We start from the raw sequence: 24442 nt of genomic DNA on the forward strand, positions 1-24442 counted from the left end.
GCCAGCAGACGTGGCCCGCCTCTTCCCAATGGCAGCGCACATGCTGACGTGCCTGCGCAGGGACCCCAGGGTGATCCAGATGAAGCAGAGGGAGGACATCTGGATCAGCATGATGTTGGACCCACGCCTCAAGGGGAAGTTGAGCCAGTTCCTGCCGCCTGCAGGAGGAGACCCAGCACAACAAATAAGGAGCTTGCAGCAGGCCCTTGTTGAGCGCTTGGAGGAAGCCTTCCCCCAGCCTTCCACCCCCACTGTCCAGCAGCCAGCACAGAGGCAGCAGCAGGTGCCTGCATCCAGCAGCAGCAAGTGCCCCACAGACCTGCTGTCTCTCAGCCACGAGCTCTACAGGACTGTAGAGGCTCCGGCAGCAGTGACTAGAGAGGAGATGCATGCAGCAGCATCCTCCTCCGGTCACAGCCAGTGCCTGACCCGCATGGTGGCTGACTACATGGGGTCGTACAGCGGGCTTGACAGCGATGCCCCTGTTGATCCCATGGAGTATTGGGTCAAGCGCATGGAGATCTGGAGCGAGCTGGCGCAGTACGCCCTGGAAGTGCTGTCCTGCCCCCCTTCCAGCGTGCTGTCCGAGCGCTGCTTCAGTGCAGCTGGTGGCGTGGTCACCGAGAAACGCTCACGTCTGTCTCACAAGTCTGTGGACAGACTGACGTTTCTCAAGATGAACCAGGCGTGGGTGGAAGGCGAGTTCCTGGCCCCTGTTGTCGGCGAGAGGGGGACATGAACTGGCTGCCGGAACCATCGTTAATGTGCCTTACCACCCTTTACCACCTCCTGGCTCCTGCTCACTAAGCCAGCCTGGTTCACTTTGACTATTACGTCGCCTGCAGCCACACATTTTACACCTACAGTGGGCTGCTGTGTACTGCCCTTCTGCTGTCTGTCTGTGTTTCCCACTGCCAGGGTACACAGATGATTTACCTTCTGCTGCCACTCTGCCACCAGCTATTACGTCAAACAATAGCTATATTGGTTGCAAAACCAAAAACCAAAAAACCATAAAAAGAAAAAAAAGGTTTAATTTTTCTGAGGTGCCCGGGTTGAAAACTATGTTGTCCCAGTTGTGTATTGGACACAATGTGGGCTACACCACCGCTGTCTGGGACCTCCTGTTGTGTTTATTTACAGCCCTGGTATCACCGCTAGGTACCAGGGCTATTATGTCACGCTGCCTACCTGCTGCCACACTCACACTGCTCCTCCATACCTCCTCCTGCTGCTGCTGCTGCTGCTGTCTGTCTGTGTTTCCCACTGCCAGGGTAAACAGATGATTTACCTACTGCTGCCACTCTGCCACCAGCTATTACGTCAAACAATAGCTGCTCGCCTACTCCTCCATTCCTCCTCCTGCTGCTGCTGTCTGTCTGTGTTTCCCACTGCCAGGGTACACAGATGATTTACCTTCTGCTGCCACTCTGCCACCAGCTATTACGTCAAACAATAGCTATATTGGTTGCAAAACCAAAAACCAAACAAACCATAAAAAAAAAAAAAGGTTTAATTTTTCTGAGGTGCCCGGGTTGAAAACTGTGTTGTCCCAGTTGTGTATTGGACACAATGTGGGCTGCACGACCGCTGTCTGGGACCTCCTGTTGTGTTTATTTACAGCCCTGGTATCACCGCTAGGTACCAGGGCTATTATGTCACGCTGCCTACCTGCTGCCACACTCACACTGCTCCTCCATACCTCCTCCTGCTGCTGCTGCTGCTGTCTGTCTGTGTTTCCCACTGCCAGGGTACACAGATGATTTACCTTCTGCTGCCACTCTGCCACCAGCTATTACGTCAAACAATAGCTGCTCGCCTACTCCTCCATTCCTCCTCCTGCTGCTGCTGTCTGTCTGTGTTTCCCACTGCCAGGGTACACAGATGATTTACCTTCTGCTGCCACTCTGCCACCAGCTATTACGTCAAACAATAGCTATATTGGTTGCAAAACCAAAAACCAAAAAACCATAAAAAAAAAAAAAGGTTTAATTTTTCTGAGGTGCCCGGGTTGAAAACTGTGTTGTCCCAGTTGTGTATTGGACACAATGTGGGCTGCACGACCGCTGTCTGGGACCTCCTGTTGTGTTTATTTACAGCCCTGGTATCACCGCTAGGTACCAGGGCTATTATGTCACGCTGCCTACCTGCTGCCACACTCACACTGCTCCTCCATACCTCCTCCTGCTGCTGCTGCTGCTGTCTGTCTGTGTTTCCCACTGCCAGGGTACACAGATGATTTACCTTCTGCTGCCACTCTGCCACCAGCTATTACGTCAAACAATAGCTGCTCGCCTACTCCTCCATTCCTCCTCCTGCTGCTGCTGTCTGTCTGTGTTTCCCACTGCCAGGGTACACAGATGATTTACCTTCTGCTGCCACTCTGCCACCAGCTATTACGTCAAACAATAGCTATATTGGTTGCAAAACCAAAACCAAACAAACCATTAAAAAAAAAAAAAAGGTTTAATTTTTCTGAGGTGCCCGGGTTGAAAACTGTGTTGTCCCAGTTGTGTATTGGACACAATGTGGGCTGCACGACCGCTGTCTGGGACCTCCTGTTGTGTTTATTTACAGCCCTGGTATCACCGCTAGGTACCAGGGCTATTATGTCACGGCGAGCTGCCTGCCTCATTGACTGCCTGCTGCCACACACTCATCCTCCTCCTCCTGCTGCTGAATTTACCTCCTGCTGTCTTTGTGTTTCCACTGCCAGGGAGCACATACAATGGCGCTTCCAACATGCGTGCGCCCACCAGCTATTTGTTACGCTCAAAAATAGCTGCATTTCTTTAAAAAAAAATTGAAAAGAGAAATACGTGAAGAAGAAGAAGACGATATTGAAAAGGAAGGAGAAGATGAAGAAGAAGAAGAAGAAGAAGAAGAAGAAGAAGAAGAAGAAGAAGAAGAAGAAGAAGAAGAAGAAGAAGAAGAAGAAGAAGAAGAAGAAGAAGAAGAAGAAGAAGAAGAAGAAGAAGAAGAAGAAGAAGAAGAAGAAGAAGAAGAAGAAGAAGAAGAAGAAGAAGAAGAAGAAGAAGAAGAAGAAGAAGAAGAAGAAGAAGAAGAAGAAGAAGAAGAAGAAGAAGAAGAAGAAGAAGAAGAAGAAGAAGAAGAAGAAGAAGAAGAAGAAGAAGAAGAAGAAGAAGAAGAAGAAGAAGAAGAAGAAGAAGAAGAAGAAGAAGAAGAAGAAGAAGAAGAAGAAGAAGACGATATAGAAGAAGACGATATAGAAGAAGATATAGAAGAAGATATAGAAGAAGACGATATAGAAGAAGAAGATATAGAAGAAGACGATATAGAAGAAGACGAAGAAAGATAAAGAAGAAGAAGAACAAGTATATACAGTAACACTACTGAACAAAATTAAGGACACAACTTCTCTTTCCACATTTTTTTTAAAGGAACATCCCCACATAATCACTTGCTGTTGTTACTTGGAAAAAAAGAGGTTTCTTGCATCATTCACCCTCAAAACAAGTGTTGGAAGCTATTTAAGGCCAATTCGAATAGTCAGCTCGAATAGTTAGCTATTTGAGATGAGAAAAAGGGACACTTAAGCCACGCCCCTGCCACACCCCTGGTCACGCCCTCATCACGCCTCTAGTCACGCATACCATAAAGATTTCATAAGAAACATATGTTGTTTTATAATTCAAACCACACTGGTCCTTTCTATTCTGGTTCATTTTCCTTTATTTTTCCTTCATAGTAACATTTTAAAATTAGTAATATATCAATTTAAAGGTTGGGAATAAAGTTTAGAGTCAATCAAACACATTTTTAGTATAGAAATATGTATATTTTCATAGAAAGAGGGAAAAAGTCCTGAAAGAGGGACAAATGAGGTGGAAAGAGGGACAAGGCTCCCAAAGAGGGACTGTCGCTCTAAAAAAGGGACAGTTGGGAGCTATGGATATGAGGTTATTTTGTCGAGTGGATTGGCTCTATTTTCAGTGTTTTTAATACGAATAGTGTTTTTTGTGATATGAGATAATAAAATATTGAACATACCAGTTGGTGAAGCGATGCGGGTGGCGGTGGGTACTGGGCACTGTGGGCCTTACGGCCGTTTCGCGCAGGTATGCGCTTCCACGGAGGCGCAAAACGGCCGTAAGGCCCACAGTGCCCAGTACCCACCGCCACCCACATCGCTTCACCAACTGGTATGTTCAATATTGTACACTGTCACGTGTTCTTTATATGCTACCACTACAATATGGAATAAATAGTTGAATGCAGTGCCGGTTTCTTCTCCTCTCTCTCCTTCTCCTACACAGCAACGCTATGTTATCACCAGAGCACGCATCCACCACCATATTGCATGAAGCATAGTGGATCCTGCCAGCTTCCCACTCAAGATTTATCCCTTGCTGCAGTGCCAACCTCCACACCTTCTCACACCATAATAAAATATTTGACATTCATTCATATCATTACGTGTGGTGCTATTTATGCGCCATATAGGTGTGTTGCTATCTCTTGGATGGCTTCCGGACCAGGGCGGTTTTCATCTACGTCCTGCTTGTGGCTTCCTCCTTCTCTGACCTCTCGTCACTTCAGCTTACCATAAGGCCCACAAGGAGGCCCCATATCCACTCCCTTGCCTCGGGCCCCATTACATCTCATTCCATCACTGATTAGAGATACAATTCCAGGCCCTAAAAGGTAAAGATGATGAACAGCATACAAATCATTGGAGTTTGCATGCAATTTGAATGCAATTCATGTGGAACTCGGAATTTGGCCAATCAAATGCACTTCTTGCTGTTTCTAACTGGCCCAGTTCCAAGCTGCATTCTATTTGCATACAATTTGCATGCAAGCCAGAATCCTTTACATCTCCTGCACTATCACTACTGGCAGGTACATCATCATAGGTATAAGATATTTTCCTTCCAACAGGAAGGTTTGGAGTATCTCTCTCCTCTAGGGAGGGTCAGACATGCCCATTTCTGATTCCGCGGGAATTCCGACTTCCCTCAGTGCCAATTTCCGTTTTTCCAATTTCCATTTTCAGTTTTTCCAATTTCCGATTTTCTGATTTCTGAGGAGTATTTTATTAGTCATTTTTTGCATCGTAGAATGCAAAAAATCGGAAAAATGGAAACTCAGAAAGTCTTGTGATTGGTCTAAAATGACCGCGGTGATCCGATTGTTGCAGAAAAATTCTGCGTTCCCTGATTGGGCCAATGCTTCCGAGTGCAGTGATTGGGCTAAAATTACCGATTTGCGGTTAATCGGATTTACACGGAATTCCGTTTTCTCCGATATCCGAAATTCGATTGGAAATGCTAAAATTTTAATTCAGCGGAATCTGAATGTGCCCTTTACTCTCCTCTGCGTGGCTGTACTGCTCTCTTTGGCTGGATTAGCGGTGAATATTCGCTAGTCCACCTTGAGCGCGGGGAGCGCCACAGACAGATAATTAGGAGCCCGCCGCTTAGTAGACGCGGGCCCTCGTTTAATTACAAATCTGATGCCACTTTCACTCATTTCTCAGCATCTGAGGAAACCTAATTTGCCGTCAACTTTGAATGTCAGTTAATCAGTTTTCCGGGCGGCGGTGATAAATACGCCGGCTGGCAACATGCATTATGCCAATGCCGTTTGGCGTTATGAATGACTTTTTTTTTTAAATGCAGCTAATATGCTGTTTTGAATGGCGGAGACGCGGCCCTTTCCGTTTCAATCCCTCATCTCATCCGAAGGTGAATTCCTCCAAGTGCGTCGCCATTTTTCCCCCCCCCCTCCCCCTCCCTGCCGCTAATGAGTGATGGGCGAGGATTCATAAGACAATTCATACCATTATATGCACTGCAGCATATTGCAAATGTATTGTGCTAATCCGGCTGGTGAAAAATGCTCCGCCTGAACTCTGCCATCTCTCAGTTTGACGCGCGCCTTCAGTCATCCCGCGATTTGCTTTTTACAAGTGCCCTGCCGATGCGATATCTGTTAGCTGCTAATATTATGCTGATGCATGGCCAGCTACTCAACCTATTAATGAACTAATCTGCAATACAAGGGCTGAGTGCTCGCACAGCCAGGGTTCTTCATCTGTTACCCTGTAATCCGCAGCTTACAGAACAATGAGAAATAGGAAACAAAGGTCAGTTTTCTACTCTCGAGAACCATTTCTGGTATGGGTTTTTTTAAGGGGAACTCTAACATGTGACGTTGGATTTCAGACATAGCTCCCAACTGTCCCTCTTTTGGAGGGACAGTCCCTGTTTGGGAGCCCTGTCCCTCCTTCCTCTTCATTTGTCCCTCTTTCAGGACTTTGTCCCTCTATCTATGTAAATATATATATTTCTTTACTAAAAATGTGTTTGACTCTAAACTTTATTCCCATCCTTTAATTGATATATTACTAATTTTAAAATGTTAATATGAAGGAAAATGAACCAGGATAGAAAGGAACAGTGTGGTTTGAATTATAAAACAACCTATTCTTCTTATGAAATCTTTGTTATGCGTGACTAGGGGTGTGGCGGGGGCGTGACCAGGGGTGTGGCTTAAGTGTCCCTCTTTCTCATCGTAAAAAGTTGGGAGGTATGTTTCAAATAGGGGATAAGATTTGTAGTTCACACCCACATACATTTTATTTTTGTCTTTCAAAAAAAGGTTAGCTGTATGGTGGCATAGTGGATAGCACTCTCTCCTTTCAGCAATGGGGTTTTGGGTTCAAATCTCAGCCAGGGCACTATCTGCACGGGGTTTGTATGTTCTCCCAGTGATTCTTTGGGCTTTCACACAGGTTTCCTCCCACATCCCAAAAACATACAGATAAGTTAATTGGCTTCCTGCTAAATGAGCCGTAGTCTACAACAAAAAAAGTTTTGGTTGAGCCAGCAGAGTGCACCACTATAGAGAGCACAGCAGGAGAATTGGTGAATGTGGAACAGCGACAAGGCACAGAGAGACGTCTAGGGGTTAGAAGTAGCCCCAGGTAAGTAGAGATGCACTTGTACTTTTAGCCTCATCTATCCTTTAAATAAATATGTCAGCCTCCATATCCCGCTCACTTCCGGTTCCCTGTAAAGTAAACCTGAGGACAAAAGGGGTGTAAGAAAAGATATACTTACCTAAGAAGAGGGAAGCCTCTGTATCCTATAGAGGCTTGTCGGGTCCTGCTCGCTTCTGTCTCCTTAACATCGGAGCCGCACTGCTCTCCAGGCATGAGCATGGTTGTACTGCGCCTGCACCTGCATGAGCACAGCCTTGCCTGTTAAGACGTTCAGTTTTTGCTGCCTGAGGCAAACTTGTGAAGATGCCCCCCCCCCCTGCCATAGGTAGTATAATTGCCCCCAGTATAGGTAGCCTGGAGGGGGGAGCAGCCAGGAAGGGGGGCAGCGGGGACAGCAGTGGGGATGGGGTTGGACCCCCCGTCAAGAACCGACCCCACGGCAAGCCTGCAGATACGGTTCCCGACTGCGGGTTTGACCAGATCGAGAGGGGAAGCAGCCTTATTCAAGCTAACACAAGGCTGTGACCCCTCATAACACTTCTCAGTGCCACCATTAGCTGTTGCTAGACACTTCCACTCTGCTGTCGAGTGATCTGCGCGCAATCCGTGTTTTCGTATTCGGGTCAGCTTTGCGCTTTAGGCCAAATACGGGAACGCCACGCACACACACACAGTACAATCGTACAGTAGCAAGGCACAATCAGGCACTGACTTTGTAATGCAAGTTACACTGCAGTCTCTTTTCTTGGCTAGGAGCGTTAGCTTAGTACAGCAGAAGTCAAACTTATAAAATAATGATTTAACATTCCAGAAAAAAGTGGAACAATGCAGAAAATAATATATACAACAGATTTACAAAAACAAAGTGAAAGTTACACAATAAAAGTTACAAAGATACACAGCAAGACAAGTTGCAAAAATAAAAGGGAAATAAACGTTACCAGCGTATACAGAGCGTTGTTTGCGGGAAAACGCAGCTTCCAAGCAGTAGTCGGAGACTCGGAGCAGCTCTAGTGTCTTTGCTATCTCCGAGGAGCTACAAGTTGTGACTGTCCTAGCTGATGTTTTATAGCAAAATATGTGGCCCGGGGCCACTCAAATGTCCAGATCCAGGAGCCTGTCATATCCTCTCTGGCTGTGAAACGCAACTTCAAAGGTTTTTCCTGTCCCACTTTTGATCTTTGCCGACTTCAAACACTCAAACGCTTCCAGACCAATATTCAGACCACAGGTAGAAAATCTCAACACACATCAAAAAGGACTTCCCTCCTTCAACATTCCAACAGGCTGTCATGTGTAAATTCCAGAGTTTCCTGTTAGCCTTTGAAGTTCCCAGACTCAGTTGGTCCTGATTTGTATATTGGGACAATGGGCTGTCTACATGTACACAGAGTTCAAAAGCCATGCAGACTCAGACTATTCTTTGCTAAGTGGTTGCTAATTAGCAGCACCCTGCTACCAGAGGGACTAAATGCAAATGTAGTTGTCATACAGACAATCACAGCTGCCCCCAAAGCCAGATTGGGGTTTAGCAGACATACACATGACACAGACAGAAAATGTGAAAATAGGGCTTCCACCAGATACAACATGGCTGATATGTTCTGCATATTACTATACAAATCATCATCACCACAATATATAATCACACACCCCCACCAGGGTCCCCCCGTCCGCTCTTACCCTCCAGCTATTACCTTTGAAGTTGTGTTTCACAGCCAGAGAGGATATGACAGGCTCCTGGATCTGGACATTTGAGTGGCCCCGGGCCACATATTTTGCTATAAACCATCAGCTAGGATAGTCACAACTTGTAGCTCCTCGGAGATAGCAAAGACGCTACAGCTGCCCCGACTACTGGTCGAAAGCTGCGTTCTCCCGCAAACAGTGTTCTGTATACGCTGGTAATGTTTATTTCCCTTTTATCTTTGCAACTTGTCTTGTTGTGTATCTTTGTAACTTTTATTTTGTAACTTTTACTTTGTTTTTGTAAATCTCTTGTATATATTATTTTCTGCATTGTTCCACTTTTTTCTGGAATATTAAATCGTTATTTAATAAGTTTGACTTCTGCTGTACTAAGCTAACACTCATAGCCTAGAAGAGACTGCAGTGTAACTTGCATTACAAAGTCAGTGCCTGATTGTGCCTTGCTTCTGCAGTACTAAGCAGTGTTACAAGTAGGCAGCAGGCGGGGAAGCGATGACTCACCTCCTTCAGCATGCGTTTCACCGCTAGTCACTTCCTTCAATGCCATCCACTGTACTGTACAGTGATCGGCATTACAGGAAGTGACTAGCAGTGAAACGCAACGCTGAAACTGGGAAGGAGGTGAATCATTGCTTCCCCGCCTGCTTCCTACTTGTACACTGCAGTAATAGCTGGAGGGGGAGAGTGGACAGGGGGACCTAGGTGTGTGTGTGGGGGGTGTCTAACCCCCCTCCCCACTGCTGTCCCTGCTGCCCCCCTTCCTGCTTGCTACCCCCTCCAGCTCGACAGCCCCCCCCACCAATGGCAAGGCAGGCACCACTTCTGCCGCCTGAGGAACCCGCCTCATGAGCGGCCCGGGGCTGAAGCCACTTTTGCAGAAGCGGCTCTAGTTTACTGCGCAGGTGTGGCCATACTTGCGCAGGTGCAGCACTGCTTGTGCCTGAAGAAGAGCACTGCCCCAATATGATTATCAATAAGGCCTTATTGGTCATTTTCAGGGGTCCGCTCTTGGCGACGCAGGACTGAGGAGGGCTTTGTGGGAAGTCTTTATAGGATCTACAGGCTTCCCTCTTCGCAGATAAGCATGGTCGGATTTAGGCCAAGGCAACCTAGGCCATGGCCTAGGGCACCAAAGCAGCAGGCTAAATTGGTGCAGTATTTGTAAGCTTACGAATGCTGCAATGCAAGGAGATCAGGAGAGCGCCTGACCGTGGTACTCTGCTGCTAGCCGCCTGTGCAGCAGCCACCTTGCTCTCTGTGCACATTTGCATTGTGGCCAGCGGATATGGACTTGGGCAGCATTGGAGACGAAAAGGAAGAGGAAGATTCTGCACTGGAGATGAGCGGAGAAATGAGTGACACTGATGGCTGCTGTAGTGTGAAGGTGAGCTGGCTACCTATACCGAAAGGGGGGGAGAGGAGGGATTAAGGGAGTCATCTGGCTACCTATGCTAGAGGGAAAGGGGGAGGAGTCATCTGGCTACATATACTGGGAGGTCATCAGGCTACTTATACTAGAGGGAAAGGGAGGGTCATCTGGCTACCTATACTCGGGGAGGGGTCATTTGGCTACCTATACTGGAGGGAAGGGGACATTTCGCTACTGCAGGGGGCTGCTGGTGACAGTGGCCTTGGACGGTAAAGTGTACAAATACGGCCCTGTAGATAAGTATGTCTTTTTGTTCTCGAGGTTCTTTTACCTATACTTCACCATAAGGCACTGTAGGCATGCGCCTACAGGCACCTGATGATGGAAAGGAAGCTCACTCTCTAAGTGCCTCTTTCCTTACCTATGCAGAGTTCTGATTAATGTAAATGAGGCTACTTACCCTTCTCTCTGCATTCCATTGACAAGATTTCCCTTCAGTCAGGGGCACTACTGGCTACTGAATACTGAGGTTCCTCTGGCTACCTAAGACTTGGTAACACCCCTAGCTACTTAGTATTTGGTAGCCAGACATACCCTCAATATTAAGAGGCACCTGTAGCTGCGTATGATGGGTAAGGGAGAAGTGAAAGCTGGGACAGCCAGAAAAGTTTGGTGGTTTGTGGGTTTATGGAGGGCGAAGTCTAAGGTGCCAGTAAATCTGTGCCTATAGGCTCCCACGAGGTAAATCTGGGCCTGCTTTAACCACCCTGTCGTTATATTAAAATTGCCAGGGTGGCGTGCAGACAGTTTTTTTTCAATATTTTTTTTTTCTGAATCATTGTAGCTAACTGAAAGTTACATGATTCACCACTAGAGGACGCATCTGCCCATCTAGTCCGATCGCCGCCGGCTTTTACTGCAAGCAAAAAATCCCGTTGTAAATGGGATTTTCTGCTTGGCTTTCCTCGTCATCAACGTCATCCACGTCATGGCGTCGGGGGGTGTCCGATCCAGCCCCATAGCGCAGCTTGGCACTGCTTGGCCAGGCTGTGCAAGGGGTCTGGGCGGGGGGGGGGGGGGAGGGGTTCCGTTACGCCGCGTGTATTAAAAAAAATTATCAAAATCGGCCCACAGGGGCCGGAGATATCCACTGCGGCGGTAATGGACGAGCTGAGCTCGTCATTACCGCTAAGGTGGTTAAATGTCTGCCGCTGCGCCAGTGACTGCATGCATTACACAATAAACACCAGCAGGTGGCTCAGGTGTACACTATTGGCGCACATGGCTGGCATGGGTAGGGCGATTTTGGAGCAGAGACCAGGACAAACATTGGTTGGTGGTCTCTTTCTCTCTCACCACTAGTTTATCACAAACCCCTATATATGTTCTATTCAAGCGCCGGCGAATTGTGAATATTTACGTTGCCGGCTTGGATTTTAGGTTTTGTCGACCTTTAAGGGGTTGATTTTTTTTTTTTGCATCCGAGAAATAAGTCTGTGAAGGTCACTGCTGTTAGAGAATATTAGCCGATATAATGAGCGGAGAGAAGGGAGAGCGATTTGAATGATTAGGCGGTGTTGAAAGAACAAAGTTAAAAACACCCCGATGTTAGCGCTATGGTGCATTTCAACTCCTTCTTGAAAGACGCCGGCAAAAAGTCATGTCAATTTTTTTTAAATCTTTTTTTTTTTACCATAAAAGTCATAGAAACCTGCCGTACCAATTATGAAAGTAGCAGCTATTGAGAGTCAAAAATATCTCTTGCTATTAAGCACCCACTGGTCTATAGTCACGTTTGGCTTGGGGGATATTCATTAGGTCGGCATAAATGGGGGGAGATTATACTATGGACCTTACGTTGCTGGAGGAAGGGGCTCCATTACCGACGACTCCATTTATTAAACCACAGGACTTGGGCTGATAAGCCTGAAGCCTACTTAGTCTTAAAAGCTCCGTCCTGCTGTTTGAGGAGAAAAAAGACAGAAGACTTGAATGGCCACGAAATAGACAGGTGCCAACAGCTGAGCAGATAATTAACATCTGTACGCCGCCGCATTTTATCAGGCTCACAATGCATTTTTTGGCGCCTATTTTCTGCCTCTGATGGATCTCTAATGAGGACGGGAGGAAAAAGGTGAACCGGCCTTCGAGCTTCGTCCAAAATATTAACGAAAAGGGAAAGGTTGCTCTAGCCCAATTTTATTTAAAGCACTAGTTCAGGTTGGTGTACAGTGGCTTGCAAAAGTATTCGGCCCCCTTGAAGTTTTCCACATTTTGTCACATTACTGCCACAAACATGAATCCATTTTATTGGAATTACACATGAAAGACCAATACAAAGTGGTGTACACGTGAGAAGCGGAACGAAAATCATACATGATTCCCAAAAATGTTTGCAAATAAATAACTGCAGAGTGGGGTGTGCGTAATTATTCAGCCCCCTTTGGTCAGAATGCAGTCAGTTGCCCATAGACATTGCCTGATGAGTGCTAATGACTAAATAGAGTGCACCTGTGTGTAATCTAATGTCATTACAAATACAGCTGCTCTGTGACGGCCTCAGAGGTTGTCTAAGAGAATATTGGGAGCAACAACACCATGAAGTCCAAAGAACACACCAGACAGGTCAGGGATAAAGTTATTGAGAAATTTAAAGCAAACAAAGATTTCCAAAGCCTTGAACATCCCACGGAGCACTGTTCAAGCGATCATTCAGAAATGGAAGCAGTATGGCACAACTGTAAACCTACCAAGACAAGGCCGTCCACCTAAACTCACAGGCCAAACAAGGAGAGCGCTGATCAGAAATGCAGTCAAGAGGCCCATGGTGACTCTGGATGAGCTGCAGAGATCTACAGCTCAGAGACTCTGTCCATAGGACAACTATTAGTCATGCACTGTACAAAGTTGGCCTTTATGGAAGAGTGGCAAGAATAAAGCCATTGTTAACAGAAAAGCTTAAGAAGTCCCATTTGCAGTTTGCCACAAGCCATGTGGGGGACACAGCAAACGTGGAAGAAGGTGTTCTGGTCAGATGAGACCAAAATGGAACTTTTTGGCCAAAATGCAAAACACTATGTTTGGATGAAAACTAACACACTGAACACACCATCCCCACTGACAAATATGGTGGTGGCAGCATAATGCTCTGGGGGTGCTTCTCTTCAGCGGGGACAGGGAAGCTGGTCAGAGTTGATGGAAAGATGGATGGAGCCAAATACAGGGTAAACTTGGAAGAAAACCTCTTTGAGTCTGCAAATGACTTGAGACTGGGGCGGAGGTTCATCTTCCAGCAGGACAACGACCCTAAAAATAAAGCCAGGGCAACAATGGAATGGTTTAACACAAAACATATCCATGTGTTAGAATGGCCCAGTCAAAGTCCCGATCTAAATCCAATTGAGAATCTGTGGCAAGATCTGAAAACTGCTGTTCACAAATGCTGTCCATCTAATCTGACTGAGCTGGAGCTGTTTTGCAAAGAAGAATGGGCAAGGATTTCAGTCTCTAGATGTGCAAAGCTGGTAGAGACATACCCTAAAAGACTGGCAGCTGTAATTGCAGCAAAAGGTGGTTCTACAAAGTATTGACTCAGGGGGCCGAATAATTACGCACACCCCACTTTGCAGTTATTTATTTGTAAAAAATGTTTGGAATCCTGTAGGATTTTCGTTCCACTTCTCACATGTACACCACTTTGTATTGGTCTTTCACGGGGAATTCCAATAAAATTGCTTCATGTTTGTGGCAGTAATGTGACAAAATGTGGAAAACTTCAAGGGGGCCGAATACTTTTGCAAGCCACTGTATTCTTTACACCCCTTTTACACAAGCATTTAAAACATGTGTTGAGATACCCTTTCTTACCACAAAGTGCCGCAACTGCAGTGAGTCAAGTCAATGGAGCATGGAATCGATTCATAGCCTGTGAAACTGCCGCTGCCGCCCCCAGGCCTCCTTTTGGGCTCCCCTGGCCAGCAACAATGATATTACCTGTCTGCCAGTGCGAATCCCTGGATTCATGCTGTCCCTTCTTCCAGCGTCCTCCTCCATCTCCTCTTTACTTACTGTCCCATCCTGTGACAAGCGGAAGTTCAAACAGTAGAGGGCACTCTACTGTTTGAACTTCGCCTTCTCACAGGATGGGACAGGAAGTGAGGAGATGGAGAAGAAGGCCAGCTAGAGAAAGGGACAGCATGAACCCAGGGAGGTGATGTTATTGCTACGTCAGTCATCGCCAAATCGTAACGCCGTTAACGACGTGCTCCCGACTCGTCGGCAATCATGCAAAATTTTCCGCCTGGACAAATCGACTGAATCTATCGATTTCGGCTACAAATCGGTCCATCGGTCAACATTTCCGTTAACAATTTCACAGCACACTCGATCACAGTGATCGAATCTTCTGTATAGCGAGGGGAAATTGACATAGTGTATGGGTACCTTTACCCTGTTGAGTATGATAACACTAAAGTCTTATTGAATCTTCAGCAAATATGATTTTGTTATGTTTTTTCTATTTTGATTTGTATTTAAATGATGATTCTTGTCCCAATGGTACATTTCACAGCTGCCATATTAATTTATTTTTAAAGTGAACCAGAAGTTAAAGTTTCTGCAGAAGTTCGATACCCCAGCAGAAGGGAGCCTCTGGAAAGTCCTTATGCTTCCCCCATCATCCTTAATCCCACCAATCCAGCGCTGGGGCCCGCTGAAGATATTCCACAAGGACTCGACGACTATCTTCTCGTGGTCGTGCCCCGTCTGTGTATGAACACGGCTGCACAAGTATGGCTTCCACCTGCGCAGGTAGCACAGTGTCGTCCATGCACTGCTTTTTTCCCCTGTTCATGAGCGCGTCGTGCTACTGCGCAGGCGTGGGGACATTCTGTGCCTGCACAGTGCAGCCATGCTCCTACATGGATCGGAGTGTGCCCACAAAAAACAAGAGGGTTCCGGGAACAGCGGTGGGATTGAGGATCATATGGATCAGGTAATTTGGGCGCAGGCAGGGGCGGACCTACCATGAAGCCCCCTGAATCATACGATTCAGGCAGCAAACTCTAGGGGGTGGCGTTTGGACAAACAGTTTGGGCCACCTGGAGCCTGCCTCCTCTCCGCTCTGTTATATTCCTAGGGTAAAACCCCATCACTGGCGAGTGATTAGCACCCCGCCTGATTGGTTGCATCATGCACGCCAAAGATTCTCCTGGCCATGGCTGGCCATGATGATCTCTTGCCGGTGATTGGGTTTATATGGTGAGTATATATGAGATATATATGATGGGGTGTATATATATATATATATATATATATATATATATATATATATATATATATATATATATATATCAAGAAGAAGTATGTGTCTTACCATGGACTGATTAACTGCAAGGCTTTTGGAGATACTTTTATATCCCTTTCCAGCTTTATGCAGGTCAACAATTCTTAATCATAGGTCTTCTGAGAGCTCTTTCATGCAAGGCATCATTCACATCAAGCAATGCTTCTTGGGAAAAGCAAACCCAAAACTGGTGTGTGTATTTTTATAGGGCAGGGCAGCTGTAACCAACACCTCCAATCTCATCTCGCTGATTGGACTTCAGCTGGCTAATACCTTACTCCAATTATCTCTTGGAGATGTCATTAGTCTAGGGGTTCACATACTTTTTCTCCCTGCACTGTGAATGTTTACATGGTGTGTTTAATAAAAACATGGACACATTTCATTATTTGTGTGGTATTAGTTTAACCTTTTCGGGACCGGCCACCTACCCCCCATTAAGGGCCAGGCATTTTGCGCGGGAAGGGGGTGCGCGCGTTTGGGGGGGGGTCAGGCGGCCGGATCCCGTGTGTGGCTGGCTAGAGTGGTGTCCCCCATGGTGGCCTGTGCCTCCCCCTTCTGCCCGCAGCCTTCACTTACCTTCCAGGCTCCAGCGATGAGCCGCACGGGACCCTCTTCTCCGGCCGGCATCTTCGTTCTGTCTGAAGATCAGTTCCGGGTCGCGGCTTGATGACGTCATCAAGCCGGGACCCAGGGCTGACGTCAGACGGAGCGGAGATGCCGGCCAGAGCGGAGGGGGTGCCAATCGTCGCTGGAACGGCAGGGGGGTGAGTGGATGCTCTTCTTTTCCCCCCTGCCGCCGCAGCTGTCAAACTGATCACTACGATCTGACGGCGATCGTAGTGATCATGTGATCAGCAACCATACGCGATGGCTGCTGATCACTCGGGGGAGATGTCGGCTGTCATATGACAGCTTAATCTCCCCCTCCGGGTGCGCACGATCGCGTCGGGAGCGGAAATTGCGGGCCGGCGTAGATCCTACGCCGCATCAGGCTAGAACAGCCACAAGTGCGGCGTAGGATCTCATTAACATGGTCCCGAAAAGGTTAAGCAGACTGTGATTATCTATTGTTGTGACTTAGATGAAAATCAGATCAGAAAATATGACCAATTTATGCAGAAATCCATGTAGTTCCAAAGGGTTCACATACTTTTTCTTGCTACTGTATAGATCAGCGTTTCCAGTGGGTGGGGTGGCACATCCTGAAAAGTTTGTGCTGGCCCTGGGCGCAGGTATCCTGTAAATTATCAGTAATCGGGAGCTCAAGCGGTAACTTGGGCAGCGAATGCAAATACTAGCTACTTAGGAAATAACAGTTGTAGCCAATCCTAGACTAGGATAGCTATTCAACTGAACCTTCCACAAAAAAAAAGATGTATGTTCTTTTTTTGTGCCAGAACCAGATGAATGGCTCTCCTAGTCTACGATTGGCTACAACCTGTAACGATTGTGGAACTTTCCCCGTGATCAGCGCACAACGCGTGCGCTGACACGGCGGAAATCCTCCACAAGCGTATAATTTGCAGGAACCCAGCAAAAGGTGCTACGCACCCGTAGAGGGAAAATTCCTGTCGGCAGATGGCGCTGGGGAGTGCAGAGGAACCAATCCTCTGTACCTCCACAAATGCCAGACAGGAATTGTACGAAACGCAGAACGCAAGAGAGGCGATTGCGAATGAGAATGAGCAAAGGGACAGGTTGTATGTGTGTGCGCCAATCCAGTCGCCACCCCGCGACCGCACACACACAACAGCAGATATGAAATAGGAACGCGATCGCGAGAGGTGCGATCGCCAGATGAGACACAAGGCAGATCAGGACAGAATACGAGGTTAGCAAAGGCACAGCAAATAATACAATGAGGAGATACGGAAAATAAACGCTAGCTAACCGCGAACACCGCACTCATTCGCAACAGTGCACGCGGTTATGCGCGGTCTCCACGTGATAAGCACAATAGAGACAAGCACGCCTAACTAACCATTAACAGACAAACATGAAAGAGAGGACGCGAGCGCTTGCTTAACGGTTACCTCACCGAGCCTCCAGCAAGCGTAGCAGACAGACACACGAAAACAGGGACAAGCGAGAGATAGGATCCACAGCACTAGCGAAAAGTGGCTAGCGCGATCCAAGTACAGAGTAGCAGAACAGAAGGATCCCCAGCGCTAGCGAAAAGTGGTTAGCGCGATCCCAGAAGACAGAACCGAAGGATCCCCAGCGCTAGCGAAAAGTAGCTAGTGCGATCCCAGGAGACAGAACAGAAGGATCCCCAGCGCTAGCGAAAAGTGGCTAGCGCGATCCCAGGAGACAGAACAGAAGAGATAGCTGGTAGCAACCGCTGCACCAGCTTTACTCCAAGAACAGAGATCAGAACCATTTCCTGTCGACCACCATAGGGACAGGACAATGGCAACAGGCAAGACGAGACAGAACAGGCAATACAGATAATACAATCCTAACTGCACTAGGGAAACCTGCCTAGCGCAGATTCAGGAATTACTCTAAGCTGATGTTCAAACAGAGAGCAAGGCTGACACACCACCAGGAGTGTTACATAGGACGAAATCCTTATGAACAGCAAAGCATTGTGGGAAAGACATAGTACTTATAGTACACGCCTCCAATGAATGTGGCCAGGCAATTTGCATGACAACGTATGCAAATTCCTCTGCAAGCACAAGCTGCAAAACTGACAGAAGCTCTACTTTCCAGAGTCCTGCAGCATGCAAACCTACATAATGGTCAAAAGGCTGGCTGCCTGCACAGGCAGCTGAGCAAATCATCACAGTACCCCCCCCTCCAGGGTCGAATTCCAGACGACCCTCAAAACTGCTATTAGCAACAGACTAAAACTGAAGACTCATGAAGGTCGGGGCAGCCCGACAAGGTCCAATTCCAGAGTCAGTCCACCCGAAACCGACCTCATCGGAAACAGAAGCCACCAAAACATGCCCATCAGTACTACCAGTCTCAGTATAACACCCATCAGGACTGTGAATGCCAGAGAAGAAGCCATCGACACCCTCCAGACAATACCCACCACCTTCCAAGGAGCGTCCGAAAATACCAAACCTGCCACAATACCTGTTCGAAGTGTCCCTTACAACACAAAAGCCACCGTTGATCTTATCCAGGGGACCAAGCAAATTTCTCCCGGAATCTCCCAGAACCTTTTGAAGCTCCACAGAGATCCCAAGAGGGCAGAACAATCACCAGGCTCACATGGAGAATTACCAAGAACCCCCATGGAACCAATGACAATTCCGGATTCAGAATTACGAGGACACCCATCAAGATCAAGACTTTCAGGGACCACTTCTGGGCATGCAAGCAGGCAGGCTAAATCAGAACATGTCTCCACCGAGGAAGCAACTGAGTATGCTGGTAACCGAGGCACACTTGGGCTTTCTGGGTCACAGAGCACACTGGGGTACACCAGCACAGGAGAAACCTCAGGACATGTCGGGGAACTGCCAACCTCAGAGTCCAGCACGAGGAAACCAAAACCAGGACCGGGCAGAGAATCATCACGAGCATTGGTCTCAAGCACTGGACTTTCAAAAGAAGACTCGGTTTCAAATTCGGAAATTTCTGTGACTGCAATATCATCATTGACTACACATGACTGAAGCTCCACCAGAGCTGAAAAGGTAGCCAGCAAGGCAGCAATGCCTACGGAAGAGGGCAACACCTCAGAAGGACTTGGGGGACAGGAGACATCTCCTACAAGTTCTGCACCCTTTGGGAGAAACTCGGGGACCTCCAGAACATCAAACAAGACCTCAGGAACATTTTCTAGTTTTAAAGTTTTCTAGGAAGGATTCTGAACTATCCATGTTACAGGGCAAAACTGGAACTTTATTTTGTGGACAGTGCAGATGTCCCAGGAATGGTTCCACCATAACCTGAGACTGGATCTCATCATCATGAGGGGAATGTACAGGTATATTTACTGGAACACACACTGACTCCCTAACTTCATTCTCACTGTACCCAGAATTCTGTTTGGCAGTCAAACTAGCTTGTAACTCCAAAACTGTAGAAAAACAGGTAAAAATAGCAGCAATACCTAGACGAGCCTCTAGGGGCAGGGCAGGAGATATTGTACAAGGCAATATTGACTCATCCAGAGTACAGGGTGGAGAGTCAGAACTTCCCTCAGAGCAAGAAAGGGGCTCACAAACGTCAGTGTGAAAGGAAAACATGTTTTTATTCATGGTACAGGGCAGGTTCAGAGAAAGCGTCTCTGAATAAGGCAAAGAGGGTTCAGCATCAGATTCGCAAAACCGAAGCGCTGTCTCACTCTTAGATTCGGCTAACAATGTCGAATCCGAGGAATCAGAACGCAAAACCTGCGAAAAAATTCACTTTAGGTTGTGAAACTGACGCTTCTATAGCGCAAACCTCCGCGATCTGCGGAGCAGCTTGCAAGGCATCTAGGACCGAAACGCTGGAGCAACTGTCCCCAGGCAACGGGCCCTTACAGGTGTGAACAGGGTGAGACAGAGACTCATTTGCAGAAGAAATGGCGACATCAACAGGATAAACTTTATTAGGCATAATAATTTTACTTTTGACGCTGCATAGTCGAGAAATTTTCCCCATAGCAGGGTCACAGACGGAAGATCTCAAAGATCTGTTACTAAATGACAAAGGATCCCACACATCCTTGAGGAAACCGGCAGACTCATGCCGATCACAATCTGCAGGAACATCCGAGAAACAGGCATCAGATCGCACAGATTCAAACTGCACACTGTCAGGAGCGAATCCTTCAGGATTCGCACAGGAATCAACCACAGCAGCACACTCATTCATTTCAGATTGCACAAAGTGAAGACTCACATGCTTTACCCCAGAAAGGCAGGAACAATCATCCGACAACGATGTCTCTTTATTGGAATCAATTGGTTGGTGTGTGTGCAACTCATCCAAAATCGTTTGCCATACATAGATCACCAGATCCACATCATCCTTGTCACATTCATCGGAATCAATCAGAAGGTACATAGAGTCAAGACAAGCATTCAAGACATCTTCGCTTTTTGCGATGTAAAAATCGCAAAAGGCTTTCCAATCCAAATCGAATTCCTCCAGCAAGGCCCCAACATCCCAGGAAGCAAATGGGGGTTCAAACAGGCCAGTATCCAGATAATCTCCATAGGGGTGGAGTTCAGGAACAAGAACAGATTTTTTAACTGCTTTAATGTAGTGTGCGATCCTACCTATAGCAGGATCCACATAAGCTTTACATTGGGGCAAAAAACTTGGAAACTGATCAGCAGATGCATTATAAACATCATTATCATACTGCATGGTTTTGCCCATTTCAGACTTGACAGAAATAACCTCTCTATCTGTGGTTGCCATGGGCAACGGATCTTTCCGCTGGGAAGCCTTCCTAGATCTTTTACGTTTAGACTTAGAGGCTTTGGATGGCTGCTTTATGGATGAAAGAGTAGATAGAACAGCTGATTGAGCTGCTGACAACAACTCATTAAGGGGGTATGGTAATTGAGGTAATCTCAGCCAATTGTGAATTAAAAAGGCCAAGAATTCCAGGGGTCTTTGACTCAGGGTGGTATGATCTAACACATCATAACCCCACATTGACATTTCGCCCCCCCAACAGAATGTAGACCATTTGGGGGGCCCAGGTAGACACTGGGGTGCATTGGAATTCAGGGTTCGCTAACAGTTTCGTACACTCAGACACAAATTCGTCTGCTGATTCAGGTTCAAGTCTTTTAAATCTCTTAAAGGTACAAGAGCCATATTCGACAAAATCGTACAAATCGGAAATTCCGTCTACACTGGGGTTTTGGGTTGGGCTGTTCATACTGTAACGATTGTGGAACTTTCCCCGTGATCAGCGCACAACGCGTGCGCTGACACGGCGGAAATCCTCCACAAGCGTATAATTTGCAGGAACCCAGCAAAAGGTGCTACGCACCCGTAGAGGGAAAATTCCTGTCGGCAGATGGCGCTGGGGAGTGCAGAGGAACTAATCCTCTGTACCTCCACAAATGCCAGATAGGAATTGTACGAAACGCAGAACGCAATCGCAAGAGAGGCGATTGCGAATGAGAATGAGCAAAGGGACAGGTTGTATGTGTGTGCGCCAATCCAGTCGCCACCCCGCGACCGCACACACACAACAGCAGATATGAAATAGGAACGCGATCGCGAGAGGTGCGATCGCCAGATGAGACACAAGGCAGATCAGGACAGAATACGAGGTTAGCAAAGGCACAGCAAATAATACAATGAGGAGATGCGGAAAATAAACGCTAGCTAACCGCGAACACCGCACTCATTCGCAACAGTGCACGCGGTTATGCGCGGTCTCCACGTGATAAGCACAATAGAGACAAGCACGCCTAACTAACCATTAACAGACAAACATGAAAGAGAGGACGCGAGCGCTTGCTTAACGGTTACCTCACCGAGCCTCCAGCAAGCGTAGCAGACAGACACACGAAAACAGTGACAAGCGAGAGATAGGATCCACAGCACTAGCGAAAAGTGGCTAGCGCGATCCAAGTACAGAGTAGCAGAACAGAAGGATCCCCAGCGCTAGCGAAAAGTGGCTAGCGCGATCCCAGAAGACAGAACAGAAGGATCCCCAGCGCTAGCGAAAAGTAGCTAGTGCGATCCCAGGAGACAGAACAGAAGGATCCCCAGCGCTAGCGAAAAGTGGCTAGCACGATCCCAGGAGACAGAACAGAAGGGATAGCTGGTAGCAACCGCTGCACCAGCTATACTCCAAGAACAGAGATCAGAACCATTTCCTGTCGACCACCATAGGGACAGGACAATGGCAACAGGCAAGACGAGACAGAACAGGCAATACAGATAATACAATCCTAACTGCACTAGGGAAACCTGCCTAGCGCAGATTCAGGAATTACTCTAAGCTGATGTTCAAACAGAGAGCAAGGCTGACACCCCACCAGGAGTGTTACATAGGACGAAATCCTTATGAACAGCGAAGCATTGTGGGAAAGACATAGTACTTATAGTACACGCCTCCAATGAATGTGGCCAGGCAATTTGCATGACAACGTATGCAAATTCCTCTGCAAGCACAAGCTGCAAAACTGACAGAAGCTCTTCTTTCCAGAGTCCTGCAGCATGCAAACCTACACAATGGTCAAAAGGCTGGCTGCCTGCACAGGCAGCTGAGCAAATCATCACACAACCATTATTTTCTAAGTTGTTAGGTAGCCCCCAACCAGTACAGGTAGCCAGAAAAATGTAGCTAGTGGTACTCCCAGTATAGGAAGCCAGAGGGCTTCCCAGCATAGATAGCCAGATGTGCCCCCTAGTGTACGTAGCCAGAAGAAGCCCCCCCACCCCAGTATAGGTACTCTGCACTTCAGGGGGCCTGCCACGGGTCTCCAGAAGGCCTACAGTGACCCTCCTTATTCTGTGCCAAGACCATGTGGGCCCCTTTAGCTTTGGGCCCCATAGCAGCCACTATGGCTGCTATGGTATTCCCTACGCCGCTGTACCCCCGTAGAAGGGAGCATGCTCAGATACCCCCAATCACGAATTTGAGTAAATCCAGTCATGGCAGAATCAAAATCTGGATACGCCGTAATCGTGATCCGGATTTGAATCGGAAGTCCTTATTCGACTCGGATTTTAGCCGTGATTACATGTAGAATCCGTGATCCGGATTTGACTTTAACGTTAATAGCTAAGCCTCCATACATGCTACAATCACCAAAATTGCATGGATTATAAAGGTGATCAGCGGCTACAACTTACATTTTATTTTTCAAAATCGATTTTAAAGTTTCAAATGAAAAAAGTATTTGTGATTAAAAACTGCCAAAACCCACCGACTTTAGCGGTTAACAGCGAAGCCCCCTTACAAGATATAAACACCAAATTTGCAGGATATGTTAAGTAGAACAGTGGGAACAAGGGGACATTTTTTCAAAAAGACCTTCTAGTTTTTGAGATAATCTATTTTAAAGTTTCAAAGGAAGTTTCAAATGAAAAAAGTATACATGTAAATGCAGTAAACACATTAAAGGGACTCAGAGGAGTGCCCAAATGTAAAAGAATACACTTACCTGGGGCTTCTTCCAGCTCAGGGTAGGCGGCGAGGTCCCGCAGCGTCCTTCTGGCTTGTCTCCTTCAGCCTCCGCCGGCCCCCCATTTTCGGTGACACCCGGGCCTGGTGTCGGCCGTTTAGCATCATCAAGGCGGACCTGTCACGCCGTGATGATGCGAAGTGGCCGGCGTGATGACGCATTGCGTCATTAATCAGGAAGAGCCAGCCGACACCAGGCCCGGGTGAAAATGGGGGGCTCGGCTGAGGCTGAAGGAGACAAGCCAGGAGGACGTGGCAGGACCTCGCCGCCTACCCTGAGCTGGGAGAAGCCCCAGGTAAGTGTATTATTTTACATTTGGCCACTCCTCGGAGTCCCTTTAACTGTCATTTACCGCATTTAAATGTATGCTATTTTCCTTTGAAAGTTTAAAATACATTTTCTCAAAAAAAATTAAAATAAATAAATTGTATCATGTAAGGGGGATTTGCTATTAACCGCTTAAGTCGGCGGGTTTTCAGGTTATAAGCACGGCTAAATCCGTGATCATAAGCTGGATTTGGACCACGATCACGGGTGCATTCAGAACTGAATCCGTGATCAAAAGGTGATCACGAATTCGGAATCCGACATCGTGATCAGGAAAAACAGCTCGTGATCACGGGTAACCCGTGAGCACGAGACCGTGGAGAGCAACACTGAAAGGGAGCCTCTGGAAAGTCCTTACGCTTCCCCCATCATCCTCAACTCCACCAATCCAGCGCTGGGACCCTTGGAAGACATTCCACAAGGACTTGTCCATTATGTTCTCATGGCTGTGCCCGGTCTGTGTATGAATGCCAAGGACCACAGCAAATGAAGGCCAAGGTGTGTGTTTTTTGGTTTGTTTTTTACCTGTGCTTGCAGTCCTGTATGGAATGCTTGTAGGCACCTCATTGTGCGCGCCCCCTCCTCACCTGCGCCGACATACATGCCTTTACCGC

At 47.2% G+C, this 24442-nt stretch overlaps 1 protein-coding gene across 18 annotated transcripts in view; it reads left to right on the forward strand.

The window, feature by feature from the left end:
* The window catches only part of LOC137539170 (uncharacterized), an 892710-nt gene that overhangs the window by 319110 nt on the left and 549158 nt on the right, over nucleotides 1-24442 (forward strand). The gene's annotated exons all lie outside the window — the stretch shown is intronic.

This window comes from Hyperolius riggenbachi, chromosome 11, assembly GCF_040937935.1.
Source record: "Hyperolius riggenbachi isolate aHypRig1 chromosome 11, aHypRig1.pri, whole genome shotgun sequence".
NCBI lineage: Eukaryota > Metazoa > Chordata > Amphibia > Anura > Hyperoliidae > Hyperolius > Hyperolius riggenbachi.